This window comes from Bos indicus x Bos taurus, chromosome 5 (genome assembly GCF_003369695.1).
Source record: "Bos indicus x Bos taurus breed Angus x Brahman F1 hybrid chromosome 5, Bos_hybrid_MaternalHap_v2.0, whole genome shotgun sequence".
NCBI lineage: Eukaryota > Metazoa > Chordata > Mammalia > Artiodactyla > Bovidae > Bos > Bos indicus x Bos taurus.
In genome coordinates this window covers 105633835-105660300 of record NC_040080.1, presented here as the reverse complement: position 1 = coordinate 105660300, position 26466 = coordinate 105633835, and the positions used below count along the sequence as shown (strand labels likewise).

The 26466-nt window shown below is 38.1% G+C and overlaps 1 long non-coding RNA gene across 1 annotated transcript in view; it reads left to right on the top strand.

Annotated features, from left to right (window-relative positions):
• The window catches only part of LOC113893315, a 39364-nt gene extending 14397 nt beyond the window's left edge, over positions 1-24967 (top strand). The window contains exon 3 of the long non-coding RNA XR_003511282.1: positions 24893-24967. This is a non-coding gene — a long non-coding RNA (uncharacterized LOC113893315). The remainder of the gene's footprint in view (positions 1-24892) is intronic.
• The last annotated feature ends 1499 nt before the right edge of the window (positions 24968-26466 follow it).

Below are 26466 nucleotides of genomic sequence, written 5' to 3'. Positions count from 1 at the left end.
CAATTTATATTTCTACCATTCTACTTGTCCATAAATCTGTCTTATATTATTGAAACATCTCAATATAAATTGTATACATCAGTACATTTTTCCCCTAAGCACTTCAGCATAGATGTAATTCATTGGGATTCAATATACATTTATAGTTCTTTTTTGTTCTTTTGAGGTAAAACTTACATAAAAGAAAATTATCAAGAATTAGATATATCATTTGATGAGTTGTAACACAACCACTTGCCAAGACATAAAATACTGCAGAAAACATCACTCCAGAAAATTACATCTTTTCAGGTAAAACCCCTCCAAGCCATAGTTATTCTTATTTTTCCAACATACATCCATTTTTACTTCTCTAAAACTTTATATAAATTAAACCACACTGTGCATGTGTGCTCAGCTGTGTCCAATTCTCTGTGACCCCATGGACAGGGGTCTGCAGGCTCCTCTGTCCATGGGATTGTCCAGGCATGAATACTGGAGTAGGTTGCCATTTCCACCTGCAGGGGATCTTTCAGAGCCAGGGATCAAAGCCCTGTCTCCTGAGTCTCCTGCACTGGCATGCAGATTCTTTACCCCAGAGCCACCTGGGGAGCCCAAATCACACCATAGTACTCTTTGTACTAAGTCTTTTTTTTCACTCAGAATAATACTTTTAAAATTCATCCATGTTATTGGAGTAGCTTATTTCTTTTTATTACTGAATAGTATTCTATTATATGAATATAAGTGTATAATGATTATCCATACTCCTATTGATGGATACTTGGACTATTTCTAATTTTGACTATTATGAATACATTTGCTATAATCATTTTTCGTACTGATTTTTATTGACATGTCTTTTCATTTCTCTTGGGTAAATTTTTAGGAATAGAATTCCTGTGCCACATAGTAGGCATATGCTTAGTTTTATAGTAAACTGGATAAAAATTTCCAAAGTGATCTGGCATCAAAGTCTGTGTTCTTAACTACTATGCTGAACAGTTGAAATGGGCCTTGCTGGAAAAGTAGGATTTTTCCAAATAGAAAATTGAGGGAAGATATTTCTGATTAAGAGAGCAAACCATACACCTGTGAAGTGAATTTCACTCATGAGAGGGAATTGATGTGTTTGATATATTAAGAGATGAAATTGGAAAGGTAATTAAGTCATGTCCTAGAGATCTGCTTGATCACAATAATAAGGATTTATGAATTAATGCCATAAAAGATGGAAACCCATAGGAGTTTTATTTGTGTGTGGGGGGGAGTAAACATTCATTCATTCATTCATTCATTCTCCACAATAAATATTTGCTGAATACTTAAGCATGCACAAGCACCTCAGTGGTCTTTGCAGTATTTTAATATGTGCTAAAGGTTTTAGATAGCACAATGTCAGGAAAGGAAAGAACATCTTCAAAAAACACTGAAAAGACAATTCCAATGGACTTTTTAGTTAACTGAACTTAGCCTCCTGAAAGAGGGTAAGAGCTTAACAGCAGTCAAAGCCTGGATAATTGGAAATTTTCTGTTGCTTTTAACCACGATAGAGAAGTTAAAAGACAGTCAAGTTAGTGCTACAAAGCTGAAAGCAGAATGATTTCTAAGCCAGGAACACAGTACTTCTGTTATATTCATAATACCAAGTATAGCATTCTAAATGTAACAGAATTTAACTGTTCTTGACTTCTATATAGGAAAAAAAAAAAACTTACTTAAACTGCTCTGTAATAAGCATAGGACTTTTAATTTTAATTCTAAGTTGGTATACCATTTTCCAATTATTTTTATAAATTCTGTCAAATAATTTCTTATAATAGCTTTGTTTGTTGTAGGAAATATAGCCAAGAAGTTTATATTTCCTTTGAGACTAATGAAAATTAATGATTTTTAACACCGATTTCAGGGCTTTTTAAATTTAATAATGTATAAATATTGGTGTTTTTTTGGATTTAAGCCAAACTAATTTGCAGAACTTAAAGGTAGAGAGAGATATAATAGCATATCTTTCACAGAAAAGCAGGGTACAATCATATTTAATAATATAAGTTACTTTACTATTATGCCAATGAAGCATTTAAGGTTGTGTGTAACACATGAGAATTCAGAGTGAGTCAGAAAAGAATCTGTAGTCTTAGAACCACTCTACCAGCAATCTTTCTCTTCCATCATTTTCATACCACCTTATTCTGAGTCTAATTGTCACATTGTAATCTCTTAGTTATTTGCACATACTTTTCTTATAATACTTGAGCATTATATTTCCAACCCATCTAAGTAGATTCTCATATTAAATTCTATTTTTTTTCATCATTTAGATTCTCTTTATATTTGATAACGCTAGGGACCACCATTTAATGGTCCCTCTCCACCTCTCTGCACAGCTCTGTCAATTCCTGATTATGAAAAGTATGATAAAAGTCTCAATTTGAAATTATAGCAAGGCAGGAATAAATGCGAGGTCCTGAGGAGACTGGACTGGAAGGTAGTGCTCATTTTAAAATGTAGTGCTAATTTAAAAATAAAGTGAGGAGCACTGAATAAGCCAGTTACTGTCACAATGCTATAAACCCAAATCATTCCCAAGCCCAGTGGTTTAGAACTACAATTACCATCCTCATCACTTAGCTAAACTGGCCTGGTTCTATCAGTTCTAAGCTTCATTCAGGTCTTCTCTACATGTCTCTTAACCTACCTGGAACCATTATCTTCTAACGCGTGTTCTTTTCATGGCAAAAGGGCCGACAGAAACTTGATGTCTTTTAAGGACAGAATTAGAACTGGCACGCTATCACAACTGCCCACATTCTACCAAAGCAAGACACTTGGCCAAGCCCCATATAATGAAGCAGGGACATTTTATTTCCGCATAAGATTGGAAAGTGAAAGTGAAAGAAAGAAAATTGGGGAAAGGACTAAATATCATGAACAGTAATCTAATACAACCCAAGCACTTAAGCAACCTAAAATACTTTCTGTAACTAGACTTCTCTTTTTTGAGTTCCATACCTACATTATATATATTTACATACCTAGTTGTTCCCAGGTGTCTCAACTTCTATCTTTGACAATTCCAGTCTTGCCCAATGGCGTGTTTTAAGTATCTTTTATTTGTAGGCACAGACTCACCCAGTCTCTGACTCATCAATAATGAAGGCAATTTATTAGTCATTCCATTTATGTTGTTTTGCTATAGAAAGTAAATGTCACTGTGCCTGGGCTGGGACCTATAGGCTTGCTGAAAGCATTGACTGTTTTATCTCAAAAACATGTTTCAGGAGATGGGTAGTTTTTAAATTAGGATTCTGCGTCAGTTTTCCTAAGTCCCTAAGTTCTTTTCCAAAAGAGAGAGCGTTAAATTTTATTATGAAGAATGCATTGTGTAGTATGGACATTTTAACAAGATAAATTCCAATCCATGAACTTAGAATGCCTGTTCATTTATTTATGCTTTCTTTAGTTTGTTTCATCACTGTCTCATAGTTTTCAGTGTATGGATCTTCACTTCCTTGATTGTATTTATTCTTAAGTATTCTATTCTTTTTGATACTGTTGTAATGGGATTTTTTAAATTTTCTTTTTTGGAAAGTTTATTGATAATATGTATAAATGCAACTGATTTGTATATTAATTCTGTATCCTGCAGTTTTACTAAATTGATTTATTAATTTCTATGTTTTTTTCCCAGTATCTTTACTGGAATCTTTAGGGTTTTCTATATGAGATCATGTCATCTACAAACAGAGACAATTGAGCGCCTTCCTTTTTTATTTGGATGTTTGTTATTTCTTTTTCTTGCCTGATTGTTTTGACCTGAACTTCCAGTACCTTATTGAATAGGAGTGGTTAAAGAAGGCATCTTTGCTTTGTTTCTAATCTTAGAGAAAAAGATTTCTTCTTTTTACCATTGAATATGATGTTAGCTGGGGCTTCCCTCAGCAGTAAAGAATCTGCCTGCAGTGCTGGAGATGCAGGAGATGTGGGTTCGATCCCTAAGTCAGGAAGATCCCCTGGAGGAGAGTATGGCAACCCACTCCAGTGTTCTTGCCTGGAGAATCCCCTGGACAGTGCAACCTGGGGGGCTATAGTTCAGAGAGTAGCAAAGAGTCAGACATGACTGAAGTGACTGAGCACAGCACATGATGTTAGCTGTTGGTTTGTCATGTATGCCCTTTATTATGTTGAGGTATATTTCTCATATACCTAATTTATTGAGAATTTTATCATGAATAGATATGGAGTTTTGTCAAATGCTTTTTGAGCATGCATTAAGATAATCTCATGATTTTTCTTCTTCATTCTGTTAATGTATTGTATCCCATTTTTTTGATTTGTGTATTTTGAAACATCATTGCTCCTCAGGGATAAGTTAGTCTTAATTATGATATATGTTTTTTTAAAAATGTATGGTAGGATTCATTGGAGAAGGAAATGGCAACCCACTCCAATGTTCTTGCCTGGAGAATCCCAGGGGCGGGGGAGCCTGGTGGGCTGCCGTCTATGAGGTCGCACAGAGTCGGACACGACTGAAGCGACTTAGCAGCAGCAGCAGCAGGATTCATTTTGCTAGTATTTTGTTGAGAATTTTTGCGTCTATGTTAATCAGTGTCTCAAGAAAACTGAAAACAAAATGTATATATATTTCTATACAACTGAACAAATTAAATGAAATTAAAAGTCAGTGAAAAATAAAGATGCATTGTTAGTATAATGACAAGGAACAAAACTATTCTCATTATCATTTATTTAAGCAATACATATATATTCAGACTCTAACTTGTGCTAGGAACTGTTCTAAATTCGAGACTTCAGAGGACTGAGAAAAAAGCATTTAGACAATAAGTTGACCTTGAATCTGGGAACAGAAGGAAAAACAAATTATAATGTCAGTAATAAAATAATTATGTTTTTATTTTTCAGTTTTAACATATCTACTCTGCAGCAAGTCCATATCCAAGTCTACAGTGTCAAAGTGCAGGTTTAAATAAAATCTATCAAAAATATCAAATTCTGTTCATCTTTGAATATTAAAAATTTATTTAATTATTTAAATTTATTAGAATAAAAAGTTCCTATATACTTGGACTTCCCTTGTAGCTCAGTCAGTAAAGAATTTGCCTGCAGTGCAGGAGACTTGGGTTCGATCCCCGGGTTGGGAAGATCCCCTGGAGAAGGAAATGGCAACCCACTCCAGTATCATTGCCTGGAAAATCTCATGGACAGAGGAGCCTGGTGAGCTGCAGTCCAAGGGGCCACAAAGAGTCGGCACGACTGAGCGAATAGCACTTACTTACTTGCTCTCTTATATACTTGGAATATTGGTGTTTTACAGTATACTAAATGCATGTTTGAAATGTCTGTGATATTAAATCATAGGAAAATTTTGCTTTATCTTTCCATTTTTAAATTCAAAATTGATCTCTGATTGCTTGAGAAATGACTGAATACAAAGGTACAACCAGTTGTATGATACTAATATTTTACAGGCTTCCCTGATAGCTCAGCTGGTAAAGAATCGACCTGCAATGCTGGAGACCCCAGTTCGATTCCTGGGTTGGGAAGATCTGCTGGAGAAGGGAAAGGCTACCCACTCCAGTATTCTGGCCTAGAGAAGTCCATGGATTATACAGTCCCTATTTTACAGAAAAATGTATGCAGATCAGATAAAAAGTAAATATAACAATATACTTTATTCCCTGTTTTAAACCTTATGCCAAAGTTGAATCCATTTTTATCTTCACCTTAAAGGATATGTTACTATATTACAGGGCATAAAATTCAGAAAGGAGGTCCTTACACATATAAATACAGCCATAGACCAATAAGCCCATCAATAATAAGAACTATCCTTTACTTTCAAAAGAACAGTCATTCATGGAACAAAAATAAAGTAACTTATACTCTATAAACAACTAGATACATTTAATAGTTGGTTACTTTGTGGTTTGCAAAAGGTTGGCTCAGTCAATTAGAAGGAATAATTAGCTTCAGCATCAAAAGTAGCAAGTTTATTTTGTGGTACTTCTTTGTCTTTCTAAAGAAATGATTAAATATATTGCATTTAAAGTGGTAATACAAAAATGTGGCAACCTTACTATATTAATGAAAATTTATCATTTTGTAATAATATTAGTTTAAAAAATAAAATGTATCTTTCAATATAGCACACAATTAAACACTACACTTCCAGAAGAAACTTTTCTCTGCTTCATAGAAATAGTTCTTCAACATACTTTTTTAAAATATAATGGGATATGAGCTAAATATATAAATTTGATAAAGCTTTTCTCTGTTTAAAAATAATTTACTCAAAAAATTTTAAATTTTAATTTTGTAGTTAAAAATTGATTAGGACGATCACTAATTTGCATAAAAACTGGCTCATTATCATACCAGCTGCTGAAAAATTTGTGAAACAAATTTCATGTTGGCAAGCAGAACTGCAGGCTGTCTTAGATGTAAAAATATCTGTGGGCATGAAAGATGTTCTATGCAATTTAAAGAGAAGTACAGACCCAAATTTCTGAGGATTTCTTCTGCGGATGGTTTTCATTCTTAGTGAAGATGAAAAGTTATAAGGAAATGTTGCCTGACAAAGGTGGACATCCTGGAATTAAACTGACCTATTCTTAAATAAAAATATTAAGGGTACAGCATCCTATAAGCTGAATGAGCTGGCTTGCTCTCAGATGTACATTTGCATTAAACAGTTTTCATAATAAACTGAAATCAACAGGTATTTCAGAATTTATTTCTATATCTTCATATTATTAATTTCTGAGATTGTCCAGAATTTTGAGAAATCTCCATGTGGTCCCACTTGAATTATTTTCCACTACATAATGAAATAGTCAAAGATTAAAATATCTTTATCTACAAAACTTCTCAGTTTTTAAAGTTTTTTATTATTATTTATTGGGTTCGCAAAAAAAATTTGTTCAAATTTTTCCATACTAGTGTACAGAAAACTCCGAACAAACATTTTGGTCAACCCAATTTTATTTTTAATTTTTGCTTGCAAATTTTGGTAGGCATAAAACAAACAAATAAGAAAACCCACAAGTATGCTGCAGAAATATTTTTGTGATTGCACCTTATTATCAGTTTGGTGGAAGATACTAAATGTAATTTTTTTTAAGAAAAAATTATAAAATTATCCAACAAACTCAGATTTTGGAAGAACATATGCTTCAAAAGTACTTTTAAACTGGACTACTTATGTGACATGAGGTTCTACAAAACTTACTAATTATTTTATCCTATGTCCTAAATGTCTCCAATTTATCATGTATAGTTGCTAATGTTGTGATTATTTATTTAGCTAGAAAAACTCTGGTTTCAATTACACTGAAATTTAAATATTAATGTAAAAGTGTTTATAGTCTGAGCTTTGTGTAGTCAAAGTGTGGTTATCTTAATGCAAGCAAGATTCTTTCTTTTATATCAATTAGATATGTTAAATTACTTACTCCATAATTCCTTACCCCTTTTGATTTCTTGGATGATGTACCTTCACTAATATTATGGACTTTTAGATTAAAATAATAAAAGACTTTTAGATCAAAATAAAGTAATAAAAGATCATCTCACATGCTAGCAAAGTAATGTTCAAAATTCTCCAAACCTGGCTTCAACAGTATGTGAACCATGAACTTCCAGATGTTCAAGCTGGATTTAGAAAAAGCAGAGGAACCAGAGATCAAATTGCCAACATCTGTTGGATTGTCGAAAACGCAAGAGAATTCCAGAAAAAAAATCTACTTCTGCTTTATTGACTATGCCAAAGCCTTTGACTGTATGGATCACAACAAACTGTGGAAAATTCTTAAAGAGATGGGAATACCAGACCACCTGACCTGCTCTTGAGAAATCTGTATGCAGGTCTGGAAGCAACATTTAGAACTGGACATGGAACAACAGACTGGTTCCAAATCCAGAAAGGAGTACATCAAGGCTGTATATTGTCACCCTGCTTATTTAACTTATATGCAGAGTACATCATGAGAAATGCTGGGCTGGAAGAAGCACAGGCTGCAATCAAGACTGCCGGGTGAAATATCAATAACTTCAGATATGCAGATGACACCACCAATATGGCAGAAAGTGAAGAACTAAAGAGCCTCTTGATGAAAGTGAAAGAGGAGAGTGAAAAAGTTGGCTTAAAGCTCAACATTCAAAAAACTGAGATCATGGCATCTGGTCCCTCCACTTCATGGCAAATAGATGGGGAAACAGTGGAATCAGTGACAGACTATTTTTAGGGTGTTTCAAATCACTGCAGATGGTGACTGCAGCCATGAAATTAAAAGACACTTACTCCTTGGAAGAAAAGCTATGACCAACCTAGACAGAATATTAAAAAGCAGAGACATTACTTTACCAACAGAGGTCCATCTAGTCAAAGCTATGGTTTTTCCAGTAGTCATGTATGGATGTGAGAGTTGGACTATAAAGAAAGCTGAGCGCCGAAGAATTGATGCTTTTAATTGTGGTGTTGAAGAGGACGTTGAGGGTCCCTTGGACTGCAAGGAGATCCAACCAGTCAATCCTAATAGAAATCAGTCCTGAGTATTCATTGGAAGGACTGATGTTGAAGTTGAAACTCCAATACTTTGACCACCTGATGCAAAGAAGAGATACATTTGCAAAGACCCTGATGCTCAGAAAGAGTGAAGGCAGGAGGAGACAGGCATGAGAGGTTGAGATGGTTGGATGGCATCACAGACTTGAAGGACATGAGTTTGAGTAAGCTCCAGGAGTTGGTGATAGACAGGGAAGCCTGGCATGCTGCTGTCCATGGGTTCACAAAGAGTTGAACACGACTGAGCGACTGAACTGAACTGAACTGAATATAAGAGAAAAATCAGGCTTAACACATGTAAATGAATTTTCACTTTATAAATACAAATCATGGTTTGTATTGAATATTTTGTTTTTAGTTTAGGACAATATGTATTCCCCTAGATCAATGTTGAAGTGTACCCTCAACAGAAAGTAAAAACAGGGCACATATTTTTCAATTTGTTTTCAGATCTAGAAGCTGTAAAATTGGTTTATCTCATTATAGCTTAAACTATAGAAGGTGGGACATTCAGATCAGATCAGTCACTCAGTCATGTCCGACTCTTTGCGACCCCATGAAGCGCAGCACGCCAGGCCTCCCTGTCCATCACCAAATCCTGGAGTTCACCCAGACTCAGTGATGCCATCCAGCCATCTCATCCTCTGTCATCCCCTTCTCCTCTTGCCCCCAATCCCTCCCAGCATCAGAGTCTTTTCCAATGAGTCAACTCTTCTCATGAGGTGGCCAAAGTACTGGAGTTTCCGCTTTAGCATCATTCCTTCCAAAGAAATCCCAGGGTTGATCTCCTTCAGGGTGGACTGGTTGGATCTCCTTGCAGTCCAAGGGACTCTCAAGAGTCTTCTCCAACACCACAGTTCAAAAGCATCAATTTTTTGGCGCTCAGCCTTCTTCACAGTCCAACTCTCACATCCATACATGACCACAGGAAAAACCATAGCCTTGACTAGACGAAACTTTGTTGGCAAAGTAATGTCTCTGCTTTTGAATATGCTATCTAGGTTGGTCATAACTTTCCTTCCAAGGAGTAAGCGTCTTTTAATTTCATGGCTGCAGTCACCATCTGTAGTGATTTTGGAGCCCAGAAAAATAAAGTCTGACACTGTTTCCACTGTTTCCCCATCTATTTCCCATGAAGCGATGGGATGCCATGATCTTCATTTTCTGAATGTTGAGCTTTACGCCAACTTTTTCACTCTCCACTTTCACTTTCATCAAGAGGCTTTTTAGTTCCTCTTCACTTTCTGCCATAAGGGTGGTGTCATCTGCATATCTAAGGTTATTGATATTTCTCCTGGCAATCTTGATTCCAGCTTGTGTTTCTTTCAGTCCAGCGTTTCTCATGATGTACTCTGCATATAAGTTAAATAAACAGGGTGATAATATACAGCCTTGATGTACACCTTTTCCTATTTGGAACCAGTCTGTTGTTCCATGTCCAGTTCTAACTGTTGCTTCCTGACCTGCATACAGATTTCTCAAGAGGCAGGTCAGGTGGTCTGGTATTCTCATCTCTTTCAGAATTTTCCACAGTTTACTGTGATCCACACAGTCAAAGGCTTTGGCATAGTCAATAAAGCAGAAATATATGCTTTTCTGGAACTCTCTTGCTTTTTCCATGATCCAGTGGATGTTGGCAATTTGATCTCTGGTTCCTCTGCCTTTTCTAAAACCAGCTTGAACATCAGGAAGTTCACAGTTCACATATTGCTGAAGCCTGACTTGGAGAATTTTGAGCATTACTTTACTAGGGTGTGAGATGAGTGCAATTGTGCGGTAGTTTGAGCATTCTTTGGCATTGCCTTTCTTTGGGATTGGAATGAAAACTGACCTTTTCCAGTCCTGTGGCCACTGCTGAGTTTTCCAAATTTGCTGATATATTGAGTACAGCACTTTCACAGCATCATCTTTCAGGATTTGAAAGAGCTCAACTGGAATTCCATCACTTCCACTAGCTTTGTTCATAGTGATGCTTTCTTTTTTTTTTTTCATTTTGATATTTGGCAAAACTAATACAATTATGTAAAGTTTAAAAATAAAATAAAATCAGAAAAAAAAAAAAAAGAAAAAAACCATAGTGATGCTTTCTAAGGCCCACTTGACTTCACATTCCAGGATGTCTGGCTCTAGGTCAGTGATCACACCATCGTGGTTATCTTGGTCGTGAAGATCTTTTTTGTATAGTTCTTCTGTGTATTCTTGCCACCTCTTCTTAATATATTCTGTTTCTGTTAGGTCCATACCATTTCTGTCCTTTATCGAGCCCATCTTTGCATGAAATGTTCCTTTGGTATCTCTGATTTTCTTGAAGAGATCTCTAGTCTTTCCCATTCTGTTGTTTTCCTCTGTCTTTGCATTGATCGCTGAAGAAGGCTTGCTTATCTCTTCTTGCTATTCTTTGGAACTCTGTATTCAGATGTTTAATCTTTCCTTTTCTCCTTTGCTTTTCGCTTCTCTTCTTTTCACAGCTATTTGTAAGGCCTCCCCAGACAGCCGTTTTGCTTTTTTGCATTTCTTTTCTATGGGGATGATCTTGATCCCTGTCTCCTATACAATGTCACGAACCTCATTCCATAGTTCATCAGGCAGTCTATCTATCAGATCTAGGCCCTTAAATCTATTTCTCACTTCCAGTGTATAATCATAAGGAATTTGATTTAGGTCATACCTGAATGGTCTAGTGGTTTTCCCTACTTTCTTCAATTTAAGTCTGAATTTGGCAATAAGGAATTCATCGTCTGAGCCACAGTCAGCTCCTGGTCTTGTTTTTGCTGACTGTATAGAGCTTCTCCATCTTTGGCTGCAAAGAATATAATCAATCTGATTTCCGTGTTGACCATCTGGTGATGTCCATGTATAGAGTCTTCTCTTGTGTTGTTGGAAGAGAGTGTTTGCTATGACCAGTGCATTTTCTTGGCAAAACTCTATTAGTCTTTGCCCTGCTTCATTCCGTATTCCAAGCCAAATTTGCCTGTTACTCCAGGTGTTTCTTGACTTCCTACTTTTGCATTCCAGTCCCCTATAGTGAAAAGGACATCTTTTTGGGGTGTTAGTTCTAAAAGGTCTTGTAGGTCTTCATAGAACCATTCAACTTCAGCTTCTTCAGTGTTACTGGTTGGGGCATAGACTTGGATTATTGTGGTATTGAATGGTTTGCCTTGGAAACGAACAGAGATCATTCTATCGTTTTTGAGATTGCATCCAAGTACTGCATTTCGGACTCTTTTGTTGACCATGATGGCTACTCCATTTCTTCTGAGGGATTCCTGCCCCCAGTAGTAGATATAATGGTCATCTGAGTTAAATTCACCCATTTCAGTCCATTTCAGTTCGCTGATTCCTAGAATGCCGACATTCACTCTTCCCATCTCTTGCTTGACCACTTCCAATTTGCCTTGATTTGTGGACCTGACATTCCAGTTTCCCATGCAATATTGCTCTTTACAGCATCGGACCTTGCTTCTATCACCAGTCACATCCACAGCTGGGTGTTCTTTTTGCTTTGGCTCCATCCCTTCATTCTTTCTGGAGTTATTTCTCCACTGCTCTCCAGTAGCATATTGGGCACCTACTGACCTGGGGAGTTCCTCTTTCAGTATCCTATCATTTTGCCTTTTCATACTGTTCATGGGGTTCTCAAGGCAAGAATACTGAAGTGGTTTGCCATTCCCTTCTCCTGTGGACCACATTCTGTCAGATCTCTCCACCATGACCCGCCCATCTTGGATTGCCCCATGGGCATGGCTTAGTTTCATTGAGTTAGGGAAGACTGTGGTCCTAGTGTGATTAGATTGACTAGTTTTCTGTGAGTATGGTTTCAGTGTGTTTGCCCTCTGATGTCCTCTTGCAACACCTACGGTCTTACTTGGGTTTCTCTTACCTTGGGCGTGGGGTATCTCTTCACGGCTGCTCCAGCAAAGCACAGCCTTTGCTCCTTACCTTGGACGAGGGGTATCTCCTCACTGCCGCCCTTCCTGACCTTCAACCTGGGATAGCTCCTTTAGGCCCTCCTGCGCCCACACAGCCATGGCTCCTTGGACGTGGGCTTGGTCCTCCTGGCCACCGCTCCTGGCCTCGGGTGTGGGTTGCTCCTCCCGGCCGCCGCCCTTGGCCCCGGGCGTGGGGCGTGGGGTATCTCCTCCTGGCCACCGCCCCTGACCTCGGATGCAAGGTAACTCCTCTCGTCGCCGCCCCTGACCTCGGACGCGGGGTAACTCCTCTAGTCACCGCCCCTGATCTCGGACGTGGGGTAACTCCTCTCGTCGCCGCCCCTGACCTCGGACGTTGGGCATCTCCTCTGGGCCTCGCCCCCTGACCTCGGACGTGGGGTAGCTCCTCTCGGCCATTCCTGCGCCGTCGCAGTCTGGTACTCTGGGCCGCTGCCCCTGACCTCGGAGGTGGGGTAACTTCTCTTGGCCGCCGCCCTTCGGGCATGGGGTCCTCCCAGCTTCTGCCCCTGACCTCGGACGTGGGGTGGCTCCTCTCGACCGTGCTTTAGCGCGCCCGTCGCAGCCGCCTGTGCTTTAGCGTTCTACTAAAGATTGATAAATTTTAAAAGCTGTAAAGACAAAGGTAACTGTATTTATTGTACTAATTTTCAAGTCTTTATGAAAAACAAAACTGCATCAAAGCATACTGTTCACTGTTCCTAAAAATATCTCATTAACTTAAATTCACATCTTTTTCATGGGCCACATTTAAGCTTAAACTAACATTTCAGTCTTTCATTCTTTTTTTCACACTTCTTTTTCACCAGTAGTATCTTTTTATCGCATATTTGCAGCAAGAATGTAAAGAATGTTACATTTGTTCACCACAATAATATCATAACTGATGAAAACATTTAAATGAATTAACATTTGTCATCATGCTATTTTATTAAAATAATCATGAGCACTTATCATAAAACATGTTAGATTTCATAAGTTTTAATCACAGAAGACTTAATGAACATGATAACTGAACAAAATTGGAAATTTTCAGAAAGCTTCCACAAATCTTCATTTAGGAAACTAATCAAAGAATGTTTACTGAGTACTTTGTACAGTTATGGTAGAGTAATATATGAAATTTGCTCTCTATACTCAAGCAATTCACCATCCATGTACAAGATAATGCAAATATGCCTGAAATGAGCAGTAATGTTCTTTTGAGTAATGTTTTGAGTAAGTGTTTTAGCATTATGTGACTATTTTGACTGTCATCTCTAGCTGAGTTCTTATAAGAACAAATTAAACCAAATTAAAACATTGTTAACAGAAACAGACTACTTATATTTTCTCTGCTTTACCTCCCTGATGTATTAATAAACCATCTATTTCTCACCTGTATTATTCCCATTGCCTCCTAACTTGTTGACATAATATTAGACTTGTTACTCTATATTTCATTTCTAATAGTAGTTGAAATAATACTTAGAGGATGGAAGTCAGATCCTGTCACTCCTATGCTTTAAAAAACTGAGATGGCTCCCCATTTCATTAATGGTAGAGTCAAATTCCATACGAAGTGAAGTGAAGTGAAGTTGCTCAGGCGTGTCCGACTCTTTGCGACCCCGTGGACTGTAGCCCACCAGGCTCCTCTGTCCATGGGATTCTCCAGGCAAGAACACTGGAGTGGGTTGCCATTTCCTTCTCCAAAGTCTTCCATGATCTTCTGTCCACCCCTTAACACTCTGCACAAGCTTATGTACAGGTCTCCGTTGTCTATGCCCTTTGTTCATTCCGATTCTGCCATGCTGGCTTCCTTCTTGCCTCAAATACCTCAAGTGTGCTCCACCCTTAACGGGGACTTCGCAGTGGCTGTTCCCTCTGTCTGGAACACTCTTAACTTCAAATATCTGCAAGTCAGATGGCCTAATCACCACCTCTGCTCCAGTATCCTTGACAATTCTCTCTTAAATTTTGTCTTACTCTTCAGCTCCAGCACTCTCAAGTCTCTTTGCTCTAGTTGTTGTTATTGTTATGGGAGAAGGCAATGGCACCCCACTCCAGTACTCTTGCCTGGCAAATTCCATGAATGGAAGAGCTTGGTAAGCTGCAGTCCATAGGGTCGCTAACAATTGGACACGACTGAGTGACTTCACTTTCACTTTTCACTTTCATGCATTGGAGAAGGCAATGGCAACCCACTCCAGTGTTCTTGCCTGGAGAGTCCCAGGGACGGGGGAGCCTGGTGGGCTGCAGTCCGTGGGGCTGCACAGAGTCGGACACGACTGAAGCGACTTAGCAGCAGCAGCAGCAGTTATTGTTATTGCATTCTAATAAACTGTAATTATTTCATTATTTATTATGTTTATCTTTTTTTCTTTTTGTGCCCATGAACCTAAAGGTCCTTTGCATTGCCCACTGGTATACCTCAAGCATGTAGAGTAGTGCAGGACTCAAAGTGGGCACTTAATAGAAGTGTGTGATGTAAATAAATGACCGTGGGAACAAATAGCAAATGCTAGGGTCTTATTTTTCCTAAATGTGCAATTTCTATTAAAATGAAAGCTACGACTGAAGCTACTTAGCAGCAGCAGTTATATTGTATTTAGATTTTTATTTTTTATTATCTTATTTCCAATCACGAGCTTTTTCTGGAAAAACTGAAGTACCATCACCCATGCATGTAGAATAAGCAAAAAAAAAAAAAAAAAAGTTAGAAAAATTATCAAGAATCTTCTCTTTATTATTATTGATCAAATATAGTAGTTCAAAGTTAAAATCTAATTATTTGGGACACTTGCTATTTAAAAGAATACATCCCTTGTCATGCTAAGTTATTAGTCAGATCATTCAACAGGCAGATCAAAGTCTGAGCTGTGGGCCACTTTCAGAAAGGGGATACCATATGTAGGTTTAGGGGGAAAAAAAGATTAAGTAGATTCTCCCCTTTGATGAAATCAGACCTCTGCACACTTGCTTTATTCCCATTGCTCTTCCACTGGTGCTGACACTCTTTTCCCTGCCAGAATATATAGATATGTGCTTAAGGGTACACACAGAATTATGTGAAATTCATCCTTATGTTAACTAAAGCTCTACTTATCTTCTACAGAAAAAAAGAACATATTGGAATGCTAATCTGGTAAATAATTTTATATCTAATCTCATTGGTTTTCATACAAATGTTTCAAAATTCTCAAACATTGGTTCTTTGCCTACCTGTAACTACAAGGTAGTGATACAGAGTAGATGAAAAAGCAGCACTCGATTTTGACATGGAATAAATATTTGCTAGAAGAACATAGGAGGGTGTTGGATTCAATTACTACATACTGGCAACTGACTTGAACTTGATTTATTTATTCATTCATTCATTTGTTCAACAGTTACTGAACTCCATGCCCCACAGTGTATTGTATAACTTGGTTCAGAGGTAAGACCTGGTCTTTGCTTTAAAAATGGAATGCAATTATCAGCTAGTAAGAGATGGAAAGATTTTTTTAAAAAATAGGATGCAATGTATGAATTTCCCTGGACATGCAAACATATGCAAAACTTCCATAGAATAAATAGAATGAAAATTTCTTCCTTCTGAAACTAAGTAGCCAGTATTCACTTGTGTTAGTCTCTCAGTCCAACCAACCATTGATGGCATCACTGACTCAATGGACATGAGTTTGGGTAAACTCCGGGAGTTGGTGATGGACAGGGAGGCCTGGTGGGCTGTGGTTCACGGGGTCGCAAAGAGTCGGACACGACTGAGCAACCGAACTGAACTGAACTGAGCCTCAGTCATGCCCCACTCTGTGGCCCATGAACTGCAGCCCACCAGGCTCCTCTGTCCATGAGATTTTCCAGGCAAGGAAACTGGAGTGGTTTGCCATTTCCTTCTCCAGGGGATCTTCCTGACCCAGGGATCGAACCTGGGTCTTCTGCACTGCAGGCAGATTCTTTACCAACTGAGCTACCAGCTGCTGCTGCTGCTGCTGCTGCTAAGTCACTTCAGTCGTGTCCAACTCTGTGTGATCCCATAGACGGCAGCCCACCAGGCTCCCCCATCGCTGAGATTCTCCAAGCAAGAAGACTGCAGTGGGTTGCCATTTCCTTCTCCAATGTATGAAAGTGAAAAAATGAAAGTGAAGTCGCTTAGTCGTGTCCAACTCTTAGAGACCCCATGGACTGCAGCCCACCAGGCTCCTCCATCCATGGGATTTTCCAGGCAAGAGTACTGGAGTGGAGTGCCATTGCCTTCTCCAGGGAAGCCCCATATTCAGTAAAACTTAGCTTAATCAGTTCCCTATTTTGAGCATTCTATGATTTTGATTGTGTAATATCTTTTTTTTTTTTTTGCCTTAAAATTACACAAGAATGTGCATTTATATGGAGAAGGAAATAGCAACCCTCTCCAGTATTCTTGCCTGAAAAATCCTATGGACAGACGAGCCTGGCAGGTTATAGTCCATGGGGTCTCAGAGTTGGTTATGACTGAGGGACTTAAGCATGCATGTGCATGTGCATTTAGAAATGAAATCCCCATGGTGATATCCACATGGCATTTCTGGAATATACAACTAATTATGTTTCTCTGTGCTTAAAGCCCTCCAGTACCCTCTCCCCCCTGCCACTGAGGACAGAGCCTTTCATGACTCAGGCCAAGCCTTTACCTCTCATGTTCTGCCTTCACATTTTGCTTTTCTAAAATCAACCTTCTCAATTTTCCTTGCACTGCACTACTGTTTGATTCAACAATGTGGAGCTTCTTATATCGTCCTCAAAATCAAACTATGATTTTTTATGCTTTGGAATATTTTTTGCGCTGTTTACCATGCCTAGAATACCATCACAACTTTTCCCTCTGTTAAACTGTGCTGCTGCTGCTGCTAAGTGGCTTCAGTCGTGTCCGACTCTGTGCGACCCCATAGATGGCAGCCCACCGGGCTCCCCTGTCCCTGGGATTCTCCAAGCAAGAACACTGGAGTGGGTTGCCATTTCCTTCTCCAATGCATGAAAGTGAAAAATAAAGTGAAGTTACTCAGTCGTGTCCGACTCCTAGTGACCCCATGGACTGTAGCCTACCAGGCCCCTCCATCCACGGGATTTTCCAGGCAAGAGTACTGGAGTGGGTTGCCATTGCCTTCTCCCTATTAAACTCTACCTGTCCTTTAAAACTTCTTATATCCACATTCTGTGAAGCCTTCCCTGAGAACTGTTCAGTTCAGTCGCTCAGTCGTGTCCGACTCTTTGCAACCCTATGAATCGCAGCATGCCAGGCCTCCCTGTCCATCACCAACTCCTGGAGTTCACTCATGAGGCCTGTTACCCACTGCTAATTGTACCCTCAGAATTGCATTTAAGTTTTCCTTTGTTACTTTTTTGGTGGTGAGCACTCTAGTGTATAAAGAAGTAGAAATAGAATATTGTACACGTGAAACTTACATAATGTTTCAAGAAAATGTTTCCTCAATACAAAATAAAATTTTAGAAAGTTTGCTTTTTGCATTTCCTTTGGTTACATGTTAAATGTTTGCTGATTTCATTCTGTCTCTACCTGGCTGGAGCACTTTGAGATAAGAGACATAACATTCATTTATATTTCCATTTTATCTCTCACAGTATTGGTGATAGTAGTTGTTCATAAATATTAATTAATTGAAATGAGTTTAATTTGGCCATTTTAAAAGTTACTGGGTTTTTTTTTTTTTGGTTTGTGCCAAATGGAAATGTTTTTTAAGAATCTACAGTTTGCCTCTCAATAAGAACTAATTGGTCAGATTTTCCTAGCACAAACTAATCCATGATGTTATATTAGATTTATGTTAAAACTACATTAATGCATTAAGATTACTCTTCAAAACAGGAAGCACACCTCAAAGGATATGATCTCAGTATAGCTAACTTATTTTTTAAGCTCACAACCTCGACATTGAAATATGTTATAGACAGCTGACTCTTTTATTATATTTTCACTTGGAACCACTTTTTAAAACTATCAACATTTATCTAACTTTCATTCACACCTCCAGGTCCGGGAACTATGTATCTTTTTTCCCAATAGAGTAATTACTAGTTAACTATATGAAACTTATGCATTTTTAAATGGTGGAGACTCAATCTGACAAAGAAAATTGGTTATTTTAAAAGGGAAACATTTCTATTTATTAGAAAGTGATATGGATACTGTAAATGGCATTTCAGGTCAGGTACCAATTATTTCAGATGGAAAGGGAAATGTAAAGAATTCAGTAATATTACAATGAAAGTTCATACTGGCGCTCCCTGTCTATTGGCGTGTGTCAGTGTATCACATTTCAACCTCACTGAAATAACACATCGGTCCAGGTTTGTGTATCTAACTTTTGAGAAATCATAATATCCATAATGATTGCTGGATATTATTTGAATTATTTATTAATATTTGGGTAATTTACCTGTCATTGAGAAATATTTTTATTCTCATTAAGTCATCCTGGCAAAAAAATAAAATAAAAATAATGATTAAATTAGAATATTTATTTATATGCCAGAAAGCTTCTCTAGTCATCACAGTGATTTGTCTGTATGAGAATGGGGAAGATACATTTTAAGGAAGAATTATGTCCTGAAGGTCTGCGCATTTTAAAATTTGGAAAAAGAAATCCTAATGTTCCTAAGTCATAGGCTAATTTTTAAAAATATAAATAAATAAAATTAGGATACTAGTAACATACAAAAGCTATAGTTGAGTAGCAGTGTCATCAGCACCAAATCATAAAGACAGAGGAGTCAGCTCTAAAATAAACTTGGAGGTGATTTATTCTACACTAGTTTAGTTTGGAAACTTATTTATAAAGCTGGTAGAAATTATAACTTTTAATATACTTTTAACTCACCAAAGGACACATATGGACCTATGATAAAGGAATAGCAAATATCAGGACACCTTCTACCTTTAAAAGTAGTCATCTGTGTTCTTGGAATTGAAAGCAATGTTTTGTGACAGTGAACGTGTGGTTGGAAATGAAAACAGAGGACTGTGTTAAAAAGCCAGTTTCACTAATCAACATAATAGTACTAAGTACCGTCTGGATCCTGTGATTCTGTACTGTGTTAATATCATGACCTCTAAAGCTTCCTTCATTTGCATCTTCAATTCTCATCCTTTATCAGTCAATTCCAAGAAGACCTCTTGCATACTCTGTGTTCCTAACCTCATGTTCTAAACCCCAACTAGAGTGATTTTATGATCCAATCCTCAATACTGTTACTGCCTAAATCTGGACACTGGACAATTTTATACACAGATGTTTATAGATGGTACAACATGGAGATATTATTTATCTGGAAAACACAACAGTAAAAGATTGATATAATATCCAATCTTGTTACCAGCTTTTAAGTCAGTATTAGAAAGTACACATCTTATATACCAACATAGGTCTCCATATCCATGCTGCAAATACATCAGAGTCACTCTGGTTGGAATATGCATTGTCCATTAGAAATATATGCATGTGTGCATGTGAGCTCAGTCATGTCTGACTCTTTGTGACCCTATAGACTGAAGTTCACCAGTCTCCTCTGTTCATGGAATTTTCCAAGCAAGAATACCCGAGTGGGTAGTCATTCCCTTCTCTAGGGGATCTTGCAAACCCAGGAATCAAACCCAAGCCTCTTGTGTCTCCTATGGCTTCTTCACCAGTTGAGCCACTGACTTTGTGAATGATATTTGATGAAAACAAATTAGGTGATTAATAACTACCCAGGGATAAGGGATGTGGAGAAACATTGTTATAAATTTGTTGTCAAGTCTGGTATAAATTAAAAGATAGATTTATTAACAATACTTGCCTAGTGCCTTTTGCCATGGTTATTTGTAGTGAAGATCTCCAAACATATTTACATGACCTACTCAGTTTAGTTCAGTTCAGTCTTTCAGTTGTGTCAGACTTCTTTGCAATCCCATGAATCACAGCACGCCAGGCCTCCCTGTCCATCATCAACTCCCGGAGTTCACCCAGACTCACATCCATCAAGTCAGTGATGGCATCCAGCCATCTCATCCTCTGTCGTCCCCTTCTCCTCCTGCCCCCAATCCCTCCCAGCATCAGAGTCTTTTCCAATGAGTCAACTCTTCGCATGAGGTGGCCAAAGTACTGGAGTTTCAGCTTTAGCATCATTCCTTCCAAAGAAATCCCAGGGCTGATCACCTTCAAAATGGACTGGTTGGATCTCCTTGCAATCCAAGGGACTCTCAAGAGTCTTCTCCAACACCACAGTTCAAAAGCATCAATTCTTCAGCGCTCAGCCTTCTTCAACAGTCCAAATCTCATATCCATACATGACCACAGGAAAAACCATAACCTTGACTAGACGAAACTTTGTTGGCAAAGTAATGTCTCTGCTTTTGAATATGCTATCTGGGTTGGTCATAACTTTCCTTCCAAGGAATAAGCGTCTTTTAATGTCATGGTTGCAGTCACCATCTGTAGTGATTTTGGAGTGCCAAAAAATAAAGTCTGACAGTGTTTCTACTGTTTCCCCATCTATTTCCCATGAAGTGATGGGACCAGATGCCATGATCTTTGTTTTCTGAGTGTTGAGCTTTAAGCCAACTTTTCACTCTCCACTTTCACTTTCATCGAGAGGCTTTTTAGTTCCTCTTCACTTTCTGCCATAAGGGTGGTGTCATCTGCATATCTGAGGTTATTGATATTTCTCCTGGCAATCTTGATTCCAGCTTGTGTTTCTTCCAGCCCAGCGTTTCTCATGATGTACTCTGCATATAAGTTAAATAAGCAGGGTGACAATATACAGCCTTGACGTATTCCTTTTCCTATTTAGAACCAGTCTGTTGTTCCACGTCCAGTTCTAACTGTTGCTTCCTGACCTGCATACAGATTTCTCAAGAGGCAGATCAGGTGGTCTGGCATTCCCATCTCTTTCAGAATTTTCCACAGTTGATTGTGATCCACACAGTCAAAGGCTTTGGCATAGTCAATAAAGCAGAAATAGATGTTTTTCTGGAACTCTCTTGCTTTTTCCATGATCCAGCGGTTGTTGGCAATTTGGTCTCTGGTTCCTCTGCGTTTTCTAAAACCAGCTTGAACATCAGGAAGTTCACACTTAACATATTGCTGAAGCCTGGCTTGGAGAAGTTTGAGCATTACTTTACTAGCATGTGAGATGACTGCAATTGTGCAGTAGTTTGAGCATTCTTTGGCATTGCCTTTCTTTGGGATTGGAATGAAAACTGACCCTTTCCAGTCCTGTGGCCATTGCTGAGTTTTCCAAATTTGCTGGCATATTGAGTACAGCACTTTCACAGCATAACTTTCAGGATTTGAAATAGCTCAATTGGCATTCCATCACCTCCACTAGCTTTGTTCGTAGTGATGCTTTCTAAGGCCCACTTGACTTCACATTCCAGGATGTCTGGCTCTAGGTCAGTGATCACACTATCGTGATTATCTGGGTTGTGAAGATCTTTTTTGTACAGTTCTTCTGTGTATTGTTGCCATCTCTTAGTATCTTCTGCTTCTGTTAGGTCCATACCATTTCTGTCCTTTATCGAGCCCATCTTTGCATGAAATATTCCCTTGGTATCTCTAATTTTCTTGAAGAGATTTCTAGGCTTTCCCATTCTGTTGTTTTCCTCTATTTCTTTGCATTGATGCCTGAAGAAGGCTTGCTTATCTCTTCTTGCTATTCTTTGGAACTCTTTATTCAGATGCTTGTATCTTTCCTTTTCTCCTTTGCTTTTCGCTTCTCTTCTTTTCACAGCTATTTGTAAGGCCTCCCCAGACAGGCATTTTGCTTTTTTGCATTTCTTTTCTATGGGGATGGTCTTGATCCCTGTCTCCTGTAGAATGTCACGAACCTCATTCCATAGTTCATCAGACACTCTATCTATCAGATCTAGGCCTTTAAATCTATTTCTCACTGACACTGTATAATCATAAGGGATTTGATTTAGGTCATACCTGAATAGTCTAGTGGTTTTCCCTACTTTCTTCAATTTAAGTCTGAATTTCAAAATAGGGAGCTCATGATCTGAGCCACAGTCAACTCCTGGTCTTATTTTTGCTGACTGTATAGAGCTTCTCCATCTTTGGCTGCAAAGAATATAATCAATCTGATTTCCGTGTTGACCATCTGCTGATGTCCATGTATAGAGTCTTCTCTTGTGTTGTTGGAAGAGGGTGTTTGTTATGACCAGTACATTTTCTTAGCAAAACTCTATTAGTCTTTGCCCTGCTTCATTTCGTATTCCAAGGCCAAATTTGCCTGTTACTCCAGGTGTTTCTTGACTTCCTACTTTTGCATTCCAGTCCCCTATAGTGAAAAGGACATCTTTTTGGGGTATTAGTTCTAAAAGGTCTTGTAGGTCTTCATAGAACCATTCAACTTAAGCTTCTTCAGCGTTACTGGTTGGGGCATAGACTTGGATTACTGTGATATTGAATGGTTTGCCTTGGAAACAAACAGAGATCATTCTGTCGTTTTTGAGATTGCATCCAAGTACTGCATTTCGGACTCTTTTGTTGACCATCATGGTCACTCCATTTCTTCTGAGGGATTCCTGCCCACAGTAGTAGATATAATGGTCATCTGAGTTAAATTCACCCATTCCAGTCCATTTCAGTTCGCTGATTCCTAGAATGTTGACATTCACTCTTGCCGTCTCTTGTTTGACCACTTCCAATTTGCCTTGATTCATGGACCTGACATTCCAGGTTCCCATGCAATATTGCTCTTTACAGCATCGGACCTTGCTTCTATCACCAGTCACATCCACAGCTGGGTATTCTTTTTGCTTTGACTCCATCCCTTCATTCTTTCTGGAGTCATTTCTCCACTGATCTCCAGTAGCATATTGGGCACCTACTGACCTGGGGAGCTCCTCTTTCAGTATCCTATCATTTTGCCTTTTCATACTGTTCACGGGTTTCTCAAGGCAAGAATACTGAAGTGGTTTGCCATTCCCTTCTCCAGTGGACCACATTCTGTCAGATCTCTCCACCATGACCCGCCCATCTTGGATTGCCCCATGGGCATGGCTTAGTTTCATTGAGTTAGGGAAGACTGTGGTCCTAGTGTGATTAGATTGACTAGTTTTCTGTGAGTATGGTTTCAGTGTGTCTGCCCTCTGATGCCCTCTTGCAACACCAACCGTCTTACTTGGGTTTCTCTTACCTTTGGCATGGGGTATCTCTTCACGGCTGCACCTACTGCTAGGGCCTTAATCCAGTATTGTACTAAAGCAGCCAAATGTGTTCTCTATACATCGATGCTGGAAATATGGAAAATATTTATAAACATGGTGAAAGTATGATATCCTTCCTGATACATCAAAAAATTGACAAATACAGTTGTAATTTTAATTTTGAAAATCAGGCCACTCTTAAATCATGTACTTAAAATCCATTGCTAAGAATGTTAGGGTTTGTAGAATACTTTGTATAATCAAAAATGCAAACTGATCAAATGAGCACACCATAAAACCAAGTAAAACAATCTATCCATACAGTATCTTTCCGTGTTTATATCATTTATATTGTATGTTACATTTGAAATAATTGACCACATGAGGAAGTGAAAAATATTACTGCAATATACATAACATAGACTTAAAATAGAGTGGTATTTTGTTTGTCAGATTGTGCTGATACTTTTTTCAGTTTAGAAATATCTTTAATTTTTTTAATTAAGGCATAAACACAGCCTACAAAATCTGATACACAATTATTTTAAAATACAAGTCATTTCTTCTAGGCAAATTAGTATAAGTTCAGAAAGTTCAACCAAATTTTAGAAAGGATTAAAGCCATAGTTGACTAAAATTAGTTTAATATTCATATCCTATTATTTGGCACTTATATGAAACAGATTTAAGATTTCTAAATGGTTTGAAATGTTCAAACATTCTTATGGTATGGTTCGTATAATTCTAAGATATGTCCTTTTCAGCTTAATGTATGCTTGATATTATGAAACATTTATTTATAGTAATAGAAATCCACTCCTTTATTTATTCATCTATTTTGATATTATGAAGCAATTATTTATAGTAATAGAAATCCATTCCTTTATTTATTCATCTATTAAGCTCATATTTCTTCATTGCCTTCTTTTGCCCTACACTGAATTGTTTTTAGGAATGTGATATATAGTAAGTATCTGGCTCTTTTACTCTAGAAAGTATAAATTTCTTTGAGAAAAAGGACCATTTTTTATACCATGTGTTTCTGGTACCACAGAGTTTGAGTGCAAGATCAGATCAACAACAAAAATACTTCATTCCTTTAACTAGCTGATTTTGTTTTTAGGGTTTGATACAGATTCTAAGAGGGAGTGCAGAGAACATCTCTCTCTGTCTCTTCTCCTCCCCACCCCTTACCCTTTACTCTCTCTTTCTTCATAGATGTTGTAAACTTGAAATTGCTATCTTTAATAACTGGGAAAGCCTGCTTCAGAATGAATTCTATCTACACAGGGGTAAGTTTAGACAAGATGTGCACAAAGCAGTTACATCCACTGGAAGTCAGACAATATATAGAGTTCAGTCAAATTTGAACCTGATTTTGAGCAAAAAATGGAATATCAATAGCTATAGATGAACAAGAATTATATTTCAGGCCTGTTGTTCAGTTGCTCAGTCATGTTTGACTCTTTGCGACCCCATGGACTACAGCACACCAGGCTTCACTGTCCATTAGCTCCTAGTTTGCTCAAATTCATGTCCATTGAGTCAGTAATGCCATTCAACCATCTCATCGTCTGTCATCCCCTCCTCCTCCTGCCCTCAATCTTTCCCAGCATTGATGTCTTTTCCAGTGAGTCGGCTCTTCACATCATGTGCTCAGAGTACTGGAGCTTCAGCTTTAGCATCAGTCCTTCCAGTGAATATTCAGGACTGGTTTCCTTTAGGAATGACTAGTGTGATCTCCTTGCTGTCCAAGGGGCCCTCAAAAGTATTCTCCAACACCAGAGTTCAAAAACATCAGTTCTTCGGTGCTTGGCCTTCTTTATGGTCCAACTCACATCTGTATATGACTACTGGAAAAACATTTTAGACTATACAGACTTTTGTTGGCAAAGTGATGTCTCTGCTTTTTAATATGCTGTCTAGGTTGGTCATAGCTTTCCTTACAAGGAACAAGCGTCTTTTAATTTCATGGCCGCAATCACCAGCTGCAATGCTTTTGGGAACCAAGAAAAAAAAGTCTGTCACTGTTTACATTTTTTCCCTGTCTATTTGCTATAAAGTAATGGGACCGGATGGCACTTAGTTTTTTTTTTTTATTATTATTATTTTATTTTTTTATTTTTAAAATTAAAAAAATTTCAGGTATACACGTGTTCCCCATCCTGAACCCTCCTCCCTCCCCCCTCCCCATACCATCCCCCTGGGCCGTCCCAGCGCAGCAGCCCCAAGCATCCAGCATCGTGCACTGAACCTGGACTGGCATCTCGTTTCATACATGACATTTCATATGTTTCAATGTGGCACTTAGTTTTTTAAAAGTTGAGTTTTAAGCCAGCTTTTTCCTTCCCTCCTACATTTCTCTCTTCCTTCCCTCCTGCTTTCCTTCCTTCTCTCTCTTTTTTTTCCTTTCCTTTCTTCATTCCCTTCCTTTCTCTCTCCCTTTCTTCCTACTTTAAGCATTTTGAAAACAACAACTATAAACGATAATGCATATTGAGAATAAAGATGAAGACTCCCTATCCTTTAGGACCAGAGGGTCAAAATGTGCTACATTTACATTTCTTTTATGGAAGTGAAAATTATTTTTACAAAAAACCCAACATTTTTCTGTCCTTCTAATAATTCAGATAATAAAGCAATTCTAGAAATATATATGTTTTTAAAAGAATACACTTTATAGAAGGTGGTTCTAAATCCTTAAAGTATGTCAAGAGAGCATAAATTATAAATTGCCTTAACTTTATTTGAACATAATAACTTAAATAAAAAAGTAGAAGAAAAATATGTTG